Genomic DNA, 19,954 nt, shown 5'->3' on the forward strand with positions numbered 1-19,954 from the left:
AATCCTTGCTGCTTCTGAAGGGTCCATATGTTAATAGTACAGTTCAGCTAAATCATAGCTTTGGATGAAGAAACTTTAGGAGGTCATTCGGTAAACTCCTAAGCAGCCCAATATCAGAAGAGCACTTTAATCTCCAATCACTAGTTCCACATTTCTACACTTACCTGATCATCTGCATCCCTCCTCTGGGTCACTGCCCTCCTTCCCCTCCCTGCATTCCTTCTGATAAGGAAGATCTGGGATGAGTAATGACACATCAAGCCCCTGAAGCATAAGCTAGAAATCAAAAGAGTCACGCAAAATAAAACATGGAAAATAGCAAAGTTTTCTTTCTGGAAAAGTAAGCATCCTTACTTTTATGTCCATAAACATTTTGAGACTTAACGTTCATGGGTTTTGGTCTCACAAATTCACCTCTTGAAATTAACCTAAGGATAATAATAATAAGCATGGAAAAACACAACAATGTTCACTATAGAATGACCTGTAACAAAAATAGAGAGGAGCTAAATACACTAAAAGAACACAATAACTGAGTATATGTACCATATTACGTAGTAAAACATGAGTAGCCCAATAACAAAGGACATGCTTTCATTTGGTATTAAATGAAAAGTTCAGGATGCGCATTTGTTTGCACGAGAATTCAAGTGTGTTTAATATTAGTAGAAAAAGAGATGAAGTAAATTTACCAACTGTGTCTGAATGATGGAAATGAATAATTTTCTTTCCCTCTTTAGGAATTTTAACTGTACACTATAAGTTTACCATTTTTTTAAAGTATAAAATATATATAAATGCTTGAGTCTGTCAGGTCTCACCGATTATCAGAGGAGCCCACTAAAATGCAGATTCCTAAAACTAAAGATAGCTCTTGCTTCACATGAATACATCATCATACAGAGAGAGATGGATTACAGAAATGATAATCTGCTATTAGAAGTATAATCGACCCACAGATTCAGGCTATATTGTGCTTTTTTTCATGTGTTTTCAGCAGGGTTTTGTTTATTGACAATGTCCCAAAGGAAATAGTCCCCCCCTGGACACAGTCACAGCCACAAGCAGTCACCCGTGGACTGCAGTCTACAGCTCCTGCTCGGCACCCATGGAATCCACAGGCTGCATGTGCATCTAGTTTGTACATCTGGGTGTCTCTGTGGGATCCTCAGGTACTGTGTCTGCTCATTCTATATGGATTATCTACTCTACTTGTTCTTTCATGGAGGAAAAATCATAATCTTGATTATATAATAAATTCATCTACATTGTGAACAAAATTAAAAAGATAAATGTTTTATAAGTAAATAAGCTGGGAGGAAATGTGCCACAAGGAAGGTAAGAGGATAGTGCCCTTTCATTAGAACTTTAGAAATCAAAAAGAATAGATAGTTTACATAAGGCAATAGCTAATAGAATTATATTGCATTAAGTTAAAATCCAAAATAAAAATTAAATGGTTTTTTATATAATATTCAATGCTGGCAAACAGTAAAACAGACTCTCTCATAAACTGATGATGGGAGTGGAAATTTATATAATCCTTCTAGGCATCTACAAGGCAATATATATCGAGGGACCTTAAGCTATTTATACTCATAGTCCTTTCTAGGATTTTTTTTCTAAGACAACAATCAGAAATTATTCTGGTTATTTATTGCTATGTGAAAAATTCCCCAAAATATAGATGTTTAAAAGAACAGCAATCACATATTTAGCTCAGAGGTGTGTAACTGGAGCAGGGCTCTGCCAGGGAAGTTCATCTGTGCTCCATGAAGTATTAGCTGGGGCAACTTGAGCAGGAAGAGGCACTTTTAAGATGGTTCACTCATATGGCTAAGTTGAGGTCAGGTATCATTTAAGACAGTTGGGAGCTCACTAGGGCTGAGGCCAGACATCCTTAGTTCCTGTCCATGTGGACCTCTCCACAGGTTGCTTGTGCTTCCTTACAGCATGAGGGTTGGATTCTAGTAGTGAGAATACCAACAGACAGGAAGGGGAAACTGCCTTTTTTTAAATGCCTAGGCCTCAAAACCGGCAGTGTCCCTTCTGCTTGGATTTAAAGGGAAGAAGTCCCACCTGTTGCTGAAGAATTTAGGGGCCATATTTTTAAACAGCCATGTGATATTTGCAAGTCTTACATGAAAATATGAAAACATAGGGGGGAGTAGCTAAATAATTTACAGTGCTTTTAAGTAATGGAAGATGATCATGAAAATTACTTTTATGAAGTTTTAAATAAAGAAAAATGTTGCTGTTATATCAATAAATTATGAATAAAACCTATATGCTGTTGTATAAAAAAGATACAATAGGTATTTGTATCTGCAAATTATCATTGGCTTTTATCCTTCTGCTTTATTTTCTAATATTTCCCTGACATCCCATAACGGTGTGAATTTTCCATTTGATCAATTTTCAAGTTCAATGACAAAATTGCCTGGGAGACAGTATTTTTTCCTCTTAATAACCCTAGCTCCTCTTTCCACAATTACTCTGGTACCTAATACTTTTATCTACATTCTATACCCCTCTCTTCTGTCAACTTAAAATAGATCCCCTGTCCTCTGGGTGAGTTCCCTGACATCCCCAAAACCTAACCCCCACAGGAGGCTAGGCTGTGTTCTATCTGCTCCCGTAGAACTCTGCTAACTCCTCTCGTTGAGATCATACTTGTACAATTGTGTGTTTATTGTTTATCCTCCTCAAACAATTAACTCCCTAAGGATAGAAAATGTCCTGACCACTGTATTTGTGGTAGACATTGCAATTCCTTCTTCCTTGCCACATCTCGCAACAAAGATTGAAAACTCAAATGCTTATATTACAAGCCTTCCTTATAGCTAAGAGTTTTTAAAATAGTGTCCTTCACTGGCCTCACTCTTTTCCTTTCCTTGTCATTCCTATCATGAGTGTCATTATAATGGGGGGGAAGACAGCAATCGTCCTGCAACCACAGGGAAAACCAAGAAAGCCTCAGGGATAGGAGCACTAAGATCACAGGGCCTCTAATCCAGTAGCAGCTTTCGTTGGACATAGTATTATAGGAGAATAATAAGTTACTATAATTTCCAAGCAATGCTGTTATGGGCATCCTAAGTCAGAGGCCTGATTCCCAAGGTCCCAGTGATCCAGATCTGACCACTTACCCCAAAAACAATACAGAAAAGGTAATGGTGCAAAGCAGGGGAGGAAACTTTAATTAGCGTGGCCACAGTGGGAAGGCAAAGTGAGATCTAGCATCTCAGCCCTGTTATCCAAGTTCTGACAGGGTCTTTGTGTTTAAATAAAAGAAGAATGAGGGCAGGGACAAAGGTCTAATAATTAAGCAGACTTGGTCAAACTGTGGTCTGGGTGATCATTCTCTCAGTTCTGGTTCTGTGAGGTGGCACTGGAGAAGATTTTTTATTTTGTTTTTGTTTGTTTTTGTTTTTTTTAATCACTTGAGGGGAACAACTGTTGCTAAGGATGATCATCCCTCGGACCTGCAATCCTGGAAGAACAACGACTGGCGATTTCCAGGCCCCACTAAGGGTATTGAAACAGGATGCCGCAAATCTTGCCTCAGGCCTCAAGGATGAAAAGAAAGGTTAGTAATTTTTGGACTATCTACCTATATAGATGAACACTCCTTAAATGATCAACCTGCCCACACACAGAGCTGAGACAGGGACCTGACACAAAGTTTAAGGTAATAAAGGGAACAGATACAAGATGAAGGTAGAGATGCCAAGCTTGATTCTGCTTTTATTTACCCATTGAACATCTGCAGGCCTTAAGTAAAGATTCATTGCTTTTAGCAAAGCCAGGCTTTTCGAAGTCTCTGTTACAGTGCAATAAAATTAACGTGCATGGTGCAACTGGCAATTATAAAAGTTTTATTCTCTTTTTGTGAAGAAATTACATTCCATCAACTCCTACAACTTTTGACCACTAAGTTAGAAGCATGTTAACTCATGCTGATTCAGAAGAACATCTTACAGGACTTCTTCTGCTAAGGACTTTCTAGAAGCTTGAGGAACTTATTGATTGGATAGAATTTACAGAATAGGAGGTGGTGGGGCAGGAATTCCACACAGGAGATGGAAGTAGTTAGCCCAAGTGGAGGCATAGGGTTGGAAAGACCCTGGCACATATATTGTAAAGGGGAGTTAAATTTCCCCATTCATTTTGGAATGTTGTTTCCTTCCAAATAAAAATAAACAAATGAATGCTGAATTCAGGATATTGAGACATCTCACCTAATAAAGTTATTCATGGGTCCCACATATCTAGTATTCCGAAATGATAAATACTTTACATCACAAGGAACAAAACAATTCAATGTTTACTTTAGGCTAATATATGTTAATGATAGCGTTACTAAAGTTATACCTTTACAGAAGATGCCTTTAATCTAAAACTTCAGGTAAATCCCTCAATCCAAAACTCATTTGCATTTTGAAGTAATTTCTATCATAAAGAGAATGTGTTCCAAAAGGATATACATTTTTTATACACCACTCTTGTCTATTCCAAGAATACTGGAAGCCCAATATGAAAGGGATGGTTTAACCATTGTCATCTTTCCCAAGTATCAGCCTCAAAACTGCCAGAGACACAAGCAACTCCTAACTCTCAATGAGGCCCATGAAGGAAATCTCATCTTGAACCGAGTCAAATTTAAAACATAATAAACATAATAACAGGGTTCCCTCAAGTTAAGTCAATGGACCAAGGTTAGATAACTGAGTGTTTTAAGGGATGATGGGGAAGGATGAAGCACAGGCATATAAAACCCACTCTCCTTCTACCATCTTGAACTTGACTACTTTGAACTCCTCCCTTACTTGGCCAACACATATGCAAGATAATAAAAACGTGGCTCAGAACTCTGTTTCTCTAATAGTTAGAGTTTCTTACTAGGTGGGTCAGTTGAAGGATTTTTGTTCCTCTCTTTAAAATTGTATTCTTTTCCCTTACAAATAACCCACATAGCATTGGCAAGGAAAGGGCTTTTGGAAATATACTGACCCATGATGACGACTCAAGGATTTGGTAAGGAATTGATTTCATTTAAAAACTGACATGTTAGTGGATTTAAGAATTCTGCCAAGAGGATCCTGTTTTTATCTGTTCTTACTTTGTTTCAGTTCCTGAGACTAGTAAGAGAGATAACAAAAGCACTACCCAGAATCAAGACCTGATTTCTGACCAAAGTTCTGCCACTAATTAGCCTAATCTTCAGTGAAGTCACTTAAATTTTCTGGATCTTAATTACGTCTTTCTTAAAAGAACAATTTAGAGTTCTGAAGTCCTTCCCAGTAATATGAGCGTTGATGGCAAAACCGTGCAATGATTATTATTCTGGATAGTAACTAACATTACTCTCAGTTCCTACAGACAGAATTTCAAAGACAGTACATTAGGGGAGGTAACAGGATGTAACAGAGAACATAAGGATTTAGTTCTGTATCAATAAAACCTCCTTGACGTCAGGCTGGTTATTCATACTCCTTCAGCCTCTCTTAGGAGGGTATTAAGAATTACATGAAACAGGGTATATAATCCCCATTACATGGTGCCTGATAGATTCCAGGTACTTAATGTTAGTTCCATAACCTCTTTACTCACACTGATTAAAGGAAAAGAGGCAAAGAAAACAAAAGCTGAAAATTACTAATACTTGACCAAGAATAACCGGGTGTATAGTGAATAAATGGAAATGCACATTTTCACAGGACAAAATGGGTTGAAGGTAGGAAAAAGTTCAGGTTTTAGGAATAGCAGTAGCTCTAGGTTACTGCACCATTTCTGTCAAAGTGACCGCCAAGTTCTAGTCCTTGGGCTCCTGTTTACAGTCTGACTTCCATGCTCTGCTGTTCCCACATAATAAGTGATGATATTAATCAGGATTACTTTCCTTCTCTCTCTAATAAGCAGTTTCCATTGAACCAAGTCCTTAGCTAATCTCAATAAAATAAAAGGTAATTTCCTGATATTGGTTTTTCCAAGATTTCTTATAAATGACTCAGTGGGGGAAACATGCCTTTTATTACAACTCTGCCCAATAACAATTTTCTGCCCAACATAAAAATAAAAATGCAGAAGATGATATAGCTTATTTGTGTCATCTCACTGACCTTTGCTCTCCTACTTTCATATGCTTTGAAGTAAGCTAAATTGCCAAATAATTTTCCTCTGGAAATTCTGCTACTTCTTTAAGATACACCCCAAACACATCTTCTTTGAAAAGACTTCCCTGGTCCTAATTGATGGCTCCCTCTTTAATGCCCTGTAACATAGTCTATGCATCTCTATTTCATTTGTAGCATTCTGCCCTGATTACCATTGGTTTACAACCAGTCTCCTTTCAAGAGTCTAGTATGTACTACCTCACACGTAGGGGGACTTTAATAGTGAGCTTAATGATCCAGAAGTTGGAAATCAATATAGTGTTTCCACATTAATGATAGTAATCAATATAAACAGTTCACAAACTCCAATACTAGTATTGTTTCTTCCAAGGAAAGGAAAATCCGTTAACCATGGATGTAAAGAAAAGATCTCTGGGGAGAAGAAAAGCAGTCAATTCTGGGGAATTCAAGCATTTGAGCAGTAGAGGTTCATGGGGTCTGAGATCAAGGGGGAAAATGGTAATACAGAAATGAATAAAAAGATATACAATCTTGATAGAGATTTTGGAGGGAAGACCTAGCACTTACTGTAGACCCAATCTATGTCAGACGTACAGTACTTTATCCAAGTCACAGCAGCTCAAACAGGGGGGTGATCTTATCCCTGCCTTATAAATAAGAAAATTAAGGACGATTTATACATTTTACCTTTTCAATTATCTGATCATGTCTCTTTCCCACTATTCTGTTGGGTTGAGTTTTTGTTTTCAATTTTAAGATTTTCTATATATAAGGATTTTATATGTGAAAACTTTCAAAACTTTTCTTCCAGTCCTTTTAAAAAAAGTTGCAGGATATTATTCTTACATATAGTCATCCTTCTGGGCAGTAGAACAACAAAGTTTATTTTTCCAAATTATAACTTAGTATTGATCAACCTCTCCCCATCCCTTCCTCCACCCTACTCATCCAACCTCTGGAAACCAGTTTTTTAGATTCCACATAGAAGTGAGACCATTCAGTATTTGTCCTTCCATGCCTGGCTTATTTTACTCAACATGAAGACCACTACCTCCTCCATCTATGTTATTGCAAATGACAGAATTTCGTCCCTTTCATACCTGAATCATGATGTAGATTATTTTTAATCATAAAAATTAATGGAATTCACTGTGACACTTCCATACATGAATGTACTACTCAATATTGGTGACATTCATATTTGATCTTATCAAAATTCCTCTAGTGTTTCTATATTAATAAGATGCTGGCTTTACAACTAATCAATACATCTTTTATCATGTTAAGAAAGAGCCACTCAATTCCTACTTTCTGAATATTTCTAACATGAATTGGTATTGATTTCCATCATTAGCTTATCAATATCTATGGAGATAATTGTGATTTTTCCCTTAGATTTTTTTGGGGGTACTGGAGATTGAACCCAGGGGTACTTAACCACTGAGCTACATCCCCAGTCCTTTTTGAGAAAGAATCTCACTAAGTTGTTAAGGGCCTTGCTAAGTTGCTGAGGCTGACCACCAACTTGGGATACTCCTACCTCAGTCTCCCAAATCACTGTCATTTCAAGTATGCACTACTTGCCCAACTTAGAGATATTAAAATTATATACACCTTTGGATTTCCCAATATTAGACCAACCTAGAATAAATTCCACCTCATTATGGTATATTCTTAATATGATGTTAAATTTTATTTGCAATTATTTTTGCAACAATATTGATAAAGAATGCTTGTCCTTGATTTCATCTTTTGTACTGTATTTATAAGGATTAGATATTGAGATTCTCAAAAATCACAGATTATTTAAAAATCAAATTGAAAATCTTTTTTTTTTTTTTTTTGGTGAACAAAACCTATTCATACTTATTGCAATGACTAATATATTTCATCCCAAAGAGACAGAGCAGAGGACTCCAATTCCCCCACCAAGATTTCACTTCAAATGCAAACTGCTTGGTTTTTCAAGATGGCAAAATAGAGGAGGTTGCTTTCCTGGCTGCTCTGTAGCATGAAACCAAGAAAGAAGATAGACAGCTTCACAACAAAGTGGGTGAAAAAAGGAAGGCACATTACTGGGAATTACCATTGGATATTCAAAGCAGACTCAGGAGGTTGGATATAATAAGGAATAAATCCCAGCATTGCTGCTATTGGTGACACCAATCAGGGAAGTCCCCACCATAAGCAAAGTGGAGTGATGAGGGAATTGAAGGAACCTGTATTTTTAGGAAGCCGATGGCATGTCTGGGTATTGAGAGATCACAGACCAAAGACACTGCCAGACTAACTTGAAAATCATGCTTCCTGATAACTTTGTACAGGAAAGAAGCCAAATTTCTCCCAGCTGCCCTTAGAGGACAGAGAAAGGAGCCATTTTGCAGCAGTGCTGTGAGGGCTAGCAGCTGGGGGAGAAGATTTCTGCAAAACCCTAGGTGGGCCTAAAATGCAGTTCCGGCAAACCCGCACTGCAAGATATAGGATGTGCCAGGAGAAAATGACCAGGAAAAAAATCAGACATGAAGAGGGATTTATACAGGAGAATACAGGTCATGGAAATCCACCTGGTTCCCCCTTGAGTCTAGTGGTTTGCAGGACCTGCTGGGAAAGACATGCCTTGCTGGGAATTCAAAAGGGCCAGGGTGGGAGTGATTAAGTTTGGTGACTGAACCCAAGAGACCAGGAAATGTTGGGTTCACTAGTGATGGAGGGGACAAAGGACTGGATCCTCCACTGCACAAGTGGAGCCCAGGGGAGATTCCTGAGGTACAGTCTCCTAGTATGACTTGGCAAATATTGGGCCATGAAGGTGCACTGATTTAAAATCTTCTGCTATTCAATGAAGAACCTGGAACCTACTTAAGCTTAAACCCACCTCCAGGATCTCCATCTATGGAATTTCCTCTCACACTTCAGTGACCCCATCCTGACAGTGGAGTAGACATCACACCCCATATTATTGCACCTACTAATGCTGATCAGAGCAGTGAAGAAATTTTTGAACTCAAACAGAAAGAATTATTTAACTTCTCATAGAGATTTTTAAAAATTTTCTGGTTAAGGCGATCCAAGATGATGGCCTAGAGGGTGACTGCACCCCCAGTCGCTCCAGAACCCAGGAGTTAAGAAGGGGAGGCATTGAGAGACTCGGACTGAAATAGAGCCACAGGTGAGTCTGCCCACTGGGTAAAGCTCGGCCCGGGTGGCAGGCCCAGATATAGGTGGCTTATCGGAGCCGGGCAGGGCAGCTAGAGTCTTCCACAGGCAGCCCTGTGCACTCCGGTGGTGGGCCCCACCCACACAGCCAGCTTCTCCAGGTTCTCGGAGCGGGCCCGCTAGTGAGAGCCTTTCTGACCAGAACAAGCTCCAAGTCCCGGAGCCAGCGCAGCGCAGCGTACTCCGGCAGGCAAGCAGCTTCAGGGACCAGGATAGGGCAGCCAGAGACTTCCCCAAGTAGCCTGGACCCCTGCGGTGGGAGGTGCCTTTCAAGGCTAGCTTCTCAGACCAGACCGCCCAGGAAGAGGCTTTCTACATAGAACCAGCCACAAGTCCCCGAACCAACGGAGAGCTTCGATCCGCAAGCAGCCTCTGGGATCAGGGCAGGGCAGCCAGAGACCTCTTCAGGCGACTCTGCCCACTCTGGCCGCAGGCTCTTTCCATGGGGCAATCCAAGATGGCGGCCTAGAGGGTGACTGCATCCCCAGTCGCTCCAGAACCCAGGAGTTAAGAAGGGGAGGCATTGCAAGACTCGGACTGAAATAGAGCCACGGGTGAGTCCGCCCACTGGGTAAAGTTCGGCCCGGGTGGCAGGCACAGATAGGGGTGGCTTATCAGAGCAGGGCAGGGCAGCTAGAGTATTCCCAAGGTAGCCTTCCACAATCCGGCAGTGGGATCCTCCCACATGGCCAGCTGCACAGTGCAGGACCCCAGTGAGAGCCTTTCCGCACAGAGCCAGCTCCAAATCCTGGAACCAGAAGGGAGCTAGGGGCAGCTTTCTTCGGATGCACTGCATATCAAATTCCTCCAAGACATCAGGATACTGAAGGCTGGGAGGTGATACACTGGAAATCTACCGGGACACTATAAGCCAATAGCGGAAATCTGCAATATCTCAGGGTCCCACTGACAGCTGACCAATATGAGAAAACAGGGAAGAAAATGTCCCAAACAAACCTAGATACTACATCAATAAAACACAATGACAGCACAGCAGAAGAAATGTCAGAAAGGGAGTTCAGAATGTACGTAATTAAAACAATCAGGAAAGCAAATGAGGAGATGAAAGAGCAAATGCAGGCATTGAAGGAGGAGATGAAAGAGCAAATGCAGGCATTAAATGATCGCACCAATCAACGGTTAAAAGACCAAATACGGGAAGCAAGAGATCATTTCAATAAAGAGTTAGAGATACTGAAAAAAAAGCAAACTGAAATACTTGAAATGAAGGAAACAATAAACCAAGTTAAAAACTCCAAGAAAGTATAACCAATAGGATAGAACACCTGGAAGACAGAACCTCAGACATTGAAGACAAATTATTTAATCTTGAAAGCAAAGTTGGCCAAACAGAAAAGATGGTAAGAAATCATGAACAGAATCTACAAGAATTATGGGATATCATGAAAAGGCCAAATTTAAGAATTATTGGGATTGAGGAAGGCTTAGAGAAACAAACCAAAGGAATGAACAATCTATTCAATGAAATAATATCAGAAAATTTCCCAAATCTGAAGAATGAAATGGAAAATCAAGTACAAGAGGCTTATAGAACTGCAAACATACAAAAATACAACAGGCCCACACCAAGGCACATTATTATGAAAATACCTAACATACAAAATAAAGACAGAATTTTAAAAGCCACGAGAGAAAAGAATCAAATTACATTCAGAGGGAAACCAATAAGAATATCAGCAGATTTTTCAATCCAGACCCTAAAAGCTAGAAGGGCCTGGAACAACATATACCAAGCCCTGAAAGAAAACGGATGCCAACCAAGAATCTTATACCCAGCAAAACTTACCTTCAAATTTGACGATGAAATAAGATCCTTCCATGATAAACAAAAGCTAAAGGAATTTACAAAAAGAAAGCCAGCATTACAGAATATTCTCAGCAAAATATTCCATGAGGGAGAGATGAAAAACAACGATGCAAATCAGCAACAGGAGGCGCTAGCCTAAAGGAATAGCCAAATAAAGGAGAAATCAAATCATGTCAAAAGCAAATATGAGTCAATTGACTGGGAATACAAATCATATCACAATAATAACCCTGAATGTTAATGGCCTGAATTCATCAATCAAAAGACACAGACTGGCAGATTGGATTAAAAAGAAAAATCCAACAATATGCTGCCTGCAAGAGACTCATCTCATAGAAAGAGACACCCATAGACTAAAGGTGAAAGGATGGGGAAAAACATACCATGCACACGGACACAGCAAAAAAGCTGGAGTATCCATCCTCATTTCAGATAATGTGGACTTCAAACCAAAACTAGTCAGAAGGGATAAAGAAGGACATTACATGATGCTTAAGGGAAGCATAAATCAGCAAGACATAACAATCATAAATATCTATGCCCCGAACATTGGTTCATCCACGTACGTCAAACAAATCCTTCTCAATTCCAGAAATCAAATAGACCACAACACAATAATACTAGGCGATTTTAACACACCTCTCTCACCACTGGATAGATCGTCCAAACAAAAATTGAATAAAGAAACTATAGATCTCAACAACACAATCAACAATTTAGACTTAACAGACATATATAGAATATACCATCCAACAAAGAACGAATACACTTTTTTCTCAGCAGCACATGGATCCTTCTCTAAAATAGACCATATTTTATGCCACAAAGCTAATGTTAGCAAATACAAGAAGATAGAGATACTACCTTGTATTCTATCAGATCATAATGGATTGAAATTAGAAATAAATGACAGAATAAAAAACAGAAATTTCTCCAATACCTAGAGATTAAATAATACACTATTATATGATGAATGAATAACAGAAGACATCAGGAGGGAAATAAAAAAATTCTTAGAAGTAAACGAGAACAAAGACACATCATATCAAAATCTCTGGGACACTATGAAAAGAGTACTTAGAGGAAGATTTATTTCATGGGGTGCATTCAAAAAAAGAAGTAGAAATCAACAAATAAACGACTTAACACTACAGCTCAAAGCCCTAGAAAAAGAAGAGCAGACCAATACCAAAAGTAGTAGAAGACAGGAAATAGTTAAAATCAGAGCCGAAATCAACGAAATCGAAACAAAAGAAACAATTGGAAAAATTAACAAAATAAATAGTTGGTTCTTTGAAAAAATAAATAAAATTGATAAACCCTTAGCCACACTAGCAAAGAGAAAGAGGGAGAAAACTCAAATTACTAAAATTCGGAATGAACAAGGAAACATCACAACAGACACCAGTGAAATACAAAACATAATTAGAAGCTATTTCGAAAATCTATACTCCAACAAAACAGAAAACCTCGAAGACATCAACAAATTTCTAGAGACATATGAATTACCTAAACTGAACGAGGAGGACATACACAACTTAAATAAACCAATTTCAAGCAATGAAATAGAAGAGGTCATGAAAAGCCTACCAACAAAGAAAAGTCCAGGACCAGATGGGTTCTCAGCCGAGTTCTACAACACCTTTAAAGAAGAGCTCATTCCAATACTCCTCAAACTATTCCATGAAATAGAAGAGGAGGGAACCCTACCAAACTCGTTCTATGAAGCCAATATCAACCTGATACCTAAACCAGACAGAGACACATCAAGGAAAGAAAATTTCAGACCAATATCCTTAATGAACATCGACGCAAAAATTCTCAACAAAATTTTAGCAAATCGCATACAAATATATATTAAAAAGATAGTGCACCATGATCAAGTGGGTTTTATCCCAGGGATGCAAGGTTGGTTCAACATTCGGAAATCAATAAATGTCATTCACCATATCAACAGACTTAAAGTTAAGAATCACATGATTATTTCAATAGATGCAGAAAAAGCATTCGATAAAATACAGCATCCCTTCATGCTCAAAACATTAGAAAAAATTGGGGTAGTGGGAACATTCCTTAACATTATAAAGGCAATCTACGCTAAGCCCATGGCTAATATCATTCTAAATGGTGAAAAACTGAAAGCGTTCCCCCTAAAAATGGGAACAAGGCAGGGATGCCCTCTTTCACCACTTCTATTCAACATCGTCCTTGAGACTCTAGCCAGAGCAATTAGACAAACCAAGGAAATTAAAGGGATACGAATAGGAAAAGAAGAACTCAAACTATCCCTGTTCGCTGATGACATGATTATATATTTAGAGGAACCTGGAAATTCCACCAGAAAACTTTTAGAACTCATAAGTGAATTCAGTAAAGTAGCAGGTTACAAGATCAATGCTCATAAATCCAATGCATTTTTATACATAAGTGATGAATCTTCAGAAAGAGAAATTAGGAAAACTACCCCATTCACAATAGCATCAAAAAAAAATAAATCAATCTCACAAAAGAGGTGAAAGACCTCTACAATGAGAACTACAGAACACTAAAGAAAGAAATTAAAGAAAACCTTAAAAGATGGAAAGATCTCCCATGTTCCTGGATAGGCAAAATTAATAGTGTCAAAAATGGCCATACTACCTAAAGTGCTATACGGATTCAATGCAATTCCAATTAAAATCCCAATGATGTACCTTGCAGAAATAGAGCAAGCAATTATGAAATTCATCTGGAAGAATAAAAAACCCAGAATAGCTAAAGCAATCCTCAGTAGCAAGAGTGAAGCAGGGGGTATCGCAATACCAGATCTTCAACTCTACTACAAAGCAATAGTCACAAAAATGGCATGGTATTGGCACCAAAATAGACAGGTAGATCAATGGTACAGAATAGAGGACACGGACACAAACCTAAATAAATACAATTTTCTCGTACTAGATATAGGTTCCAAAAATATGCAATGGAGAAAAGATAGCCTCTTCAACAATTGGTGCTGGGAAAACTGGAAAACCATATGCAATAGAATGAAATTAAACCCCTATCTCTCACCCTACACAAAACTCAACTCAAAATGGATCAAGGACCTCGGAATCAGACCAGAGACCTTTTATCTTATAGAAGAAAAAGTAGGTCCAAATCTTCAACTTGTTGGCTTAGGATCAGACTTCCTTAACAGGACTCCCATAGCACAAGAAATAAAAGCAAGAATCAACAACTGGGATAGATTCAAACTAAAAAGCTTTCTCTCAGCAAAGGAAACTATCAGAAATGTGAAGAGAGAGCCTACAGAGTGGGAGAATATCTTTGCCAACCATACTTCACATACAGTGCTAATTTCCAGGATCTATAAAGAACTCAAAAAACTCTACACCAAGAATACAAATAATCCAATCAACAAATGGTCTAAGGAAATGAACAGACACTTCACAGAAGATGTACAAGCAATCAACAGATATATGAAAAAATGTTCAACATCCCTAGTAATAAGGGAAATGCAAATCAAAACTACCCTAAGATTTCATCTCACCCCAATTAGAATGGCGATTATCAAGAACACAAGTAACAATAGGTGTTGGCGAGGATGTGGTGAAAAAGGAACATTCATACATTGCTCGTGGGGTTGCAAATTAGTGCAGCCACTCTGGAAATGGACATTCCTCAGAAAGCTTGGAATGGAACCACCATTTGACCCAGCTATCCCACTCCTTGACCTATACCCAAAGGACTTAAAATCAGCATACTACAGAGATACAGCCACATCAATGTTCATTGCTGCTCAATTCACCATAGCCAGATTGTGGAACCAACCTAGATGCCCTTCAGTTGATGAATGGATAAAGAAACTGTGGCATATATATACAATGGAATATTACTCTGCAATGAAGAATGATAAAATTATGGCATTTGCAGGCAAATGGATGAAATTGGAGAGTATCATGCTAAGTGAGATAAGCCAATCTCAAAAAACTAAAGGACGAATGATCTCGCTGATAAGCGGATGAGGACATATAATGGGGGGTGGGAGGGGTTAGCATTAGGTTTAGGGTTAGGTTTAGGGTTAGGGATAAGGAGAGCGGTAAGAATGAAGGAAAGAAGGAATGTATATAGAGGGAAAAGAGGGGTGGGAGGGGTGCGGGGGAAGGAAAAAAAATAATCAAACATCATTGCCCTATGTAAACGTATGATTACACAAATGGTATGCCTTGACTCTATGTACAAATAGAGAAACAACTTGTATCCCATTTGTATACAATAATAAAAAAAAAAAATTCTGGTTAACTGTGACCTGAATGGTTCATAAACGCTTACGCATATTTGTTTTTTTCTCATGTCTATCATTTTTGGAAGGCAGTTATTTTCCATGGATCAGTATTTTGAGGACCAGTATGTTTGATTAGATATCAGTTTTATTTTATGTTCTTTTACTTTTATTAATTTTTTTATGTTATATAATTCTTTCACTGATTATCCATTTCCCGTGATTCTGTTTTCTTCTCATAACAGCCAAATTCTATTGTTCTTTTGCTCTTCCTTTAATTTTTTACTTCTATTTTCTCTCCTCGTACCTCATAGTCATATCCTATTTCACTTCCATTCTCTCCCTGTTTACCTATTGAAATTGTAAACCCTTTTCCCAAATACTCTTTTTTACTGTGGGCAATAACTGGTCACATTATTTCCCTTTGTGACAATTAGTATTGTAGATATCATAATCATAGCAGGGACTATTTTGTTTAATGCTGTATGTTGTTTGCATTGATTTTTGGTCTTTTTCTCTCCCTAAACTGAAAACCTTCAGAGTCACCATAAATCCACAAGATAGAAACTCTACTGCCTAGAATTAAACTGTTGGATGGACAGACAAGCAAACAATATAAAAAAGCAAGAGAAAAAATTGTCCCAAACAAACTCAAATATTTCAATAACATAATCTATCAACACCACAGTGGAAGAAATGTCAGAAAAGGATTTTAGAATGTGTATAGTTAAACTGATCTGTGAAGTAAAGGATGATGTAAGAGTAATATCAGAAAATACAGGAAGTGAAATATCACTTCAATAAAGAAATAGAGATTCTGGGGGTTGGGGATCAAGCAGAAATACTTGAAATGAAGGACTTGATAAGCCAGATTAAAAATTCAAGTATCACCAACAGACTAGACCACCACCAAAGACAAAATATAAAATGTTGAAAATAAAGTTGACCATGAAGAAAAGATGTCAAGACCATGAACAGAACTTCCAAGAAATGTGAGATAACATGAAAAGACCAACCTTAAAATGTATTGAGATAGATGAGGGCTTGGAGATACAAACCATAGGAATGCACAATCTTTTCAATGAAATAATGTCAGAAAATTTCCCAAACCTTAAGAATGAAATGGAAAATCAAATACAGGAGGCTTACAGGACCCTGAATATACAAAATTATAACAGACCCACTCCAAGGCACATTATTATGAACATGAGTAACATACAGAATAAGGACAGGATTTTAAAGACTACCAGAAAAAATGACAGGTCACTTTTAGAGAGAAACAAACCCAGATCTCAGTTGATTTCTCAATCCAAACCCTAAAAACTAGGACATCTTGGAATAACAAATACCAAGCTCTGAAAGAAAATGGCTGCTAGCTAAGAATACTATACCCAGTAAAATTTAGCTTCAGAATTGATAATGATAAACACATTCTATGATATAGAGAAGTTGAGAGAATTCATAACTAGAAAGCCTGCACCACAAAACATACCCACAATGTTTCATGAAGAAAAAATGAAAATATTGAAAACAAGCAAAGGAAGGAACTACAGTAGAAGAATAGTCAATCAAAGAAGAAACTAATTCAAATTAAAAAAAAAACAAATAAATTTAAAAAACAGAATAATATTCATTTCTCACTAATAACATTGAATGTAAATGACCTAAACTCATCAATCAAAAGACAGACTGTCATATTGGATTTAAAAACAAGACCCAACAATATACTATCTCTAAGAGACTCACCTTATAGGCAAAGACATCCACAGATGGAAGCTAAAAAGATGGGAAAAAATATTCACATGGATCTCATAAACAAGCAGGAGTTTCTATCCTCATATCGGATAAAGTGGACTTCAAGTCAAAATTAATCAGAAGGGACAAAGAAGTTCATTTCATACTGCTTAAGGGTACTATACATCAACAAGACATAACAATCATAAATATTTATGCTGGAAACAATGGAGCATCTACATACATCAAACAAACCCTTCTCAATTTTAAGAATCAAAAGACCACAATACAATAATACTGGGTGATTTTAACACACCTCTCTCATCACTGGATAAATTTCAAAAAAAAAAAAAACTGAAGAAGCTATAGAACTAAAAATAAAACACACAATTAATAATTCAGACTTAACAAAAAAACATAGAATATTGCCATCAATGACTAAATATACTTTCTTAGCAGCACACAGATCTTCTTCTGAAAGACCATACCTTAGGCCACAAAGAAACTCTTAGCAAATACAAAAAAAAAAAAAAAAAAAAAAGATAATACCTTGCATTCTATCAGCTCATAATGGAATGAAATTAGAAATCAATGATAAAAATATAGGCCACGCCCACCCCACACATACTGCTAAGTTGCAGCTTCCCATCTACCAATGTATGGCAGCCTCTATCTTGGAACACTGCAGATGCCTCCATACTCCCCCTCCCTGTGGTAGCTCCCATCTTGGGATACCAGACAGGGCCTTGAGACAGCCACCTGCCATACCACCACCTGCCACCGCACTGCATCTCTTTACAGGCTTCCCAACACCACTACACAGCCAACCCTCGAATCCCCATCTCTGAAAGCAGTTGCCTCCATCTTGGGAAACTTCTGCTGCCAACTTGGGTTACCGCCACTGCTGCCACAGTCATCTTATTTGGGGCAGCGTCCATCTTGGGACTCTGGCCAGAGACTACAAACCCAATATCAAGGTACCTACAGGGTAGCTACTGCCACCACAACTAAGGACATGGCCACTTCCATCTAGGGATAACAGCCAGGGCCTAAAAGAACATCGCCAATATCCCTGAAGGCTTGGTTATATTTGATGAGTCTCTGCTAGATGTGCTAATAGCCACCATCTTGCTGCAGAGGCAGGAGAGAGCCTTGCAAGAGATCAGTAGGTTGCAAGAGGGTGTGAGGGTATCTTGATCCTGGCTCACCCAGCCAACTAGCCCAGCACCACCATGATCCTAGAGACAACTCTGGCAGCACTTACTGGCACCCAGCATCAGCCTGGTCCATGACTTCCTCCCCATTGTGGCATCCACCAACTACCTGGTCCTGCTGGTTTGGCAATCAACAGGGCCCTCCAGTTCCTCAATCCCATCTCCCAACCAAGCCCTAGCCAGCAACATGGCCCAGCACTTTCAGCTACATGGCTGCCCTACAGCTCTCAACACCTGGTCCTGACTGCTCAATACAGAACGATTTTCCTCGATAGGTGCACAGGTCCTAGCACTCAGTCCCCAGGACCTCCAGAGAAAGAGGTTACTGATTGGGAAGTTGGAAAAGCAGGGGAAGGAGAGATACAATTTAGAGACTAAATTATGAACCAGGATTAGTGGGGTCCACAAGTGAGGGAAGGGGCTAAGACCAGGCTTCTGCCTCACATGAGTGGATCCCAAAGGAAAGTCCCAGAGTGCAGTCTTCTAGTAGGACTGGCAATTGCTATATACCACCTCCAGGAATCTCACCTCCAATTCTAATCCCCCCACCATAGTAACTTTTACCATCCTGAGGGTGGAGTTACCAGCAAACTCCAGACAACCCAACCTATCAGATAAGAAGGGAAGCAGAGAAGATATTGAACTCCAACAGAAACAATTGTTCAAGACTTTATTTCCCCCCCCCTTTTTTTTTTTTGTCATTGCCCCCACTCACATCTCCAATATTTTTTAGATCAAATACTTTTCATGCATCAGGCTACTGAGGACAGGAAGTTTTGAACAGTGTATTACAGATTGGTTGTATATTCTTTTATTTGTTTACATTTTTTTCTTTTTCTTTTCTTTTTCTTTTCTTTTTCTTACTCTCTGTATTTTTCTCTTATCTGTTTCCTCAGAGTTTCTTTCTCTCTTTTCTCCTGCTAACAACCAACTTCTTTTGATTCCTCTTTCACTCTTCCTATGATCTAACACCTCTATATTCTCACCTCCTACCTCATTAACATCACATCCTATATCCCTCACTTCAATAAAGAGAAGAAAAAGCAGGAAGCAAAATATTATTTCAATAAAGAGAAAGAGATTCTGGGGGAAAAAAAAAAAGCAGAAATCCCTGAAATGAAGTAAACAATAAACCAAATTAAAACCTCAATAGATAGTGTCAACAACAGACTAGACCACTTGGAAGACAAAACTTCAGACAATGAAGACAAAATATTTAATCTTGAAAATAAATTGATCACACAGAGAAGATGGTAAGAAATCATGAACAGAACTACCAAGAATTATAGGACAACATGAAAAGACCAAATTTAAGAATTATTGGTATTGAGGAAGGCACAGAGACACAAACCAAAGGAATGAATAATTTGATCAATAAAATATTATCAGAAAATATCCCAAACTTGAAGAATGAAATGGAAAATCAAATACATGAGGTTTACAGGACACCAAATGTACAAAATTACACCAAGTCACATTATAATGAAAATGCCCAGCATACAAAATAAGGATATAATTTTAAAGGCAGTAAGAGAGAAGTATCAGATTATATATAGAGGGAAAACAA

This window comes from Sciurus carolinensis, chromosome 13 (assembly GCF_902686445.1).
Source record: "Sciurus carolinensis chromosome 13, mSciCar1.2, whole genome shotgun sequence".
Classification (NCBI taxonomy): domain Eukaryota; kingdom Metazoa; phylum Chordata; class Mammalia; order Rodentia; family Sciuridae; genus Sciurus; species Sciurus carolinensis.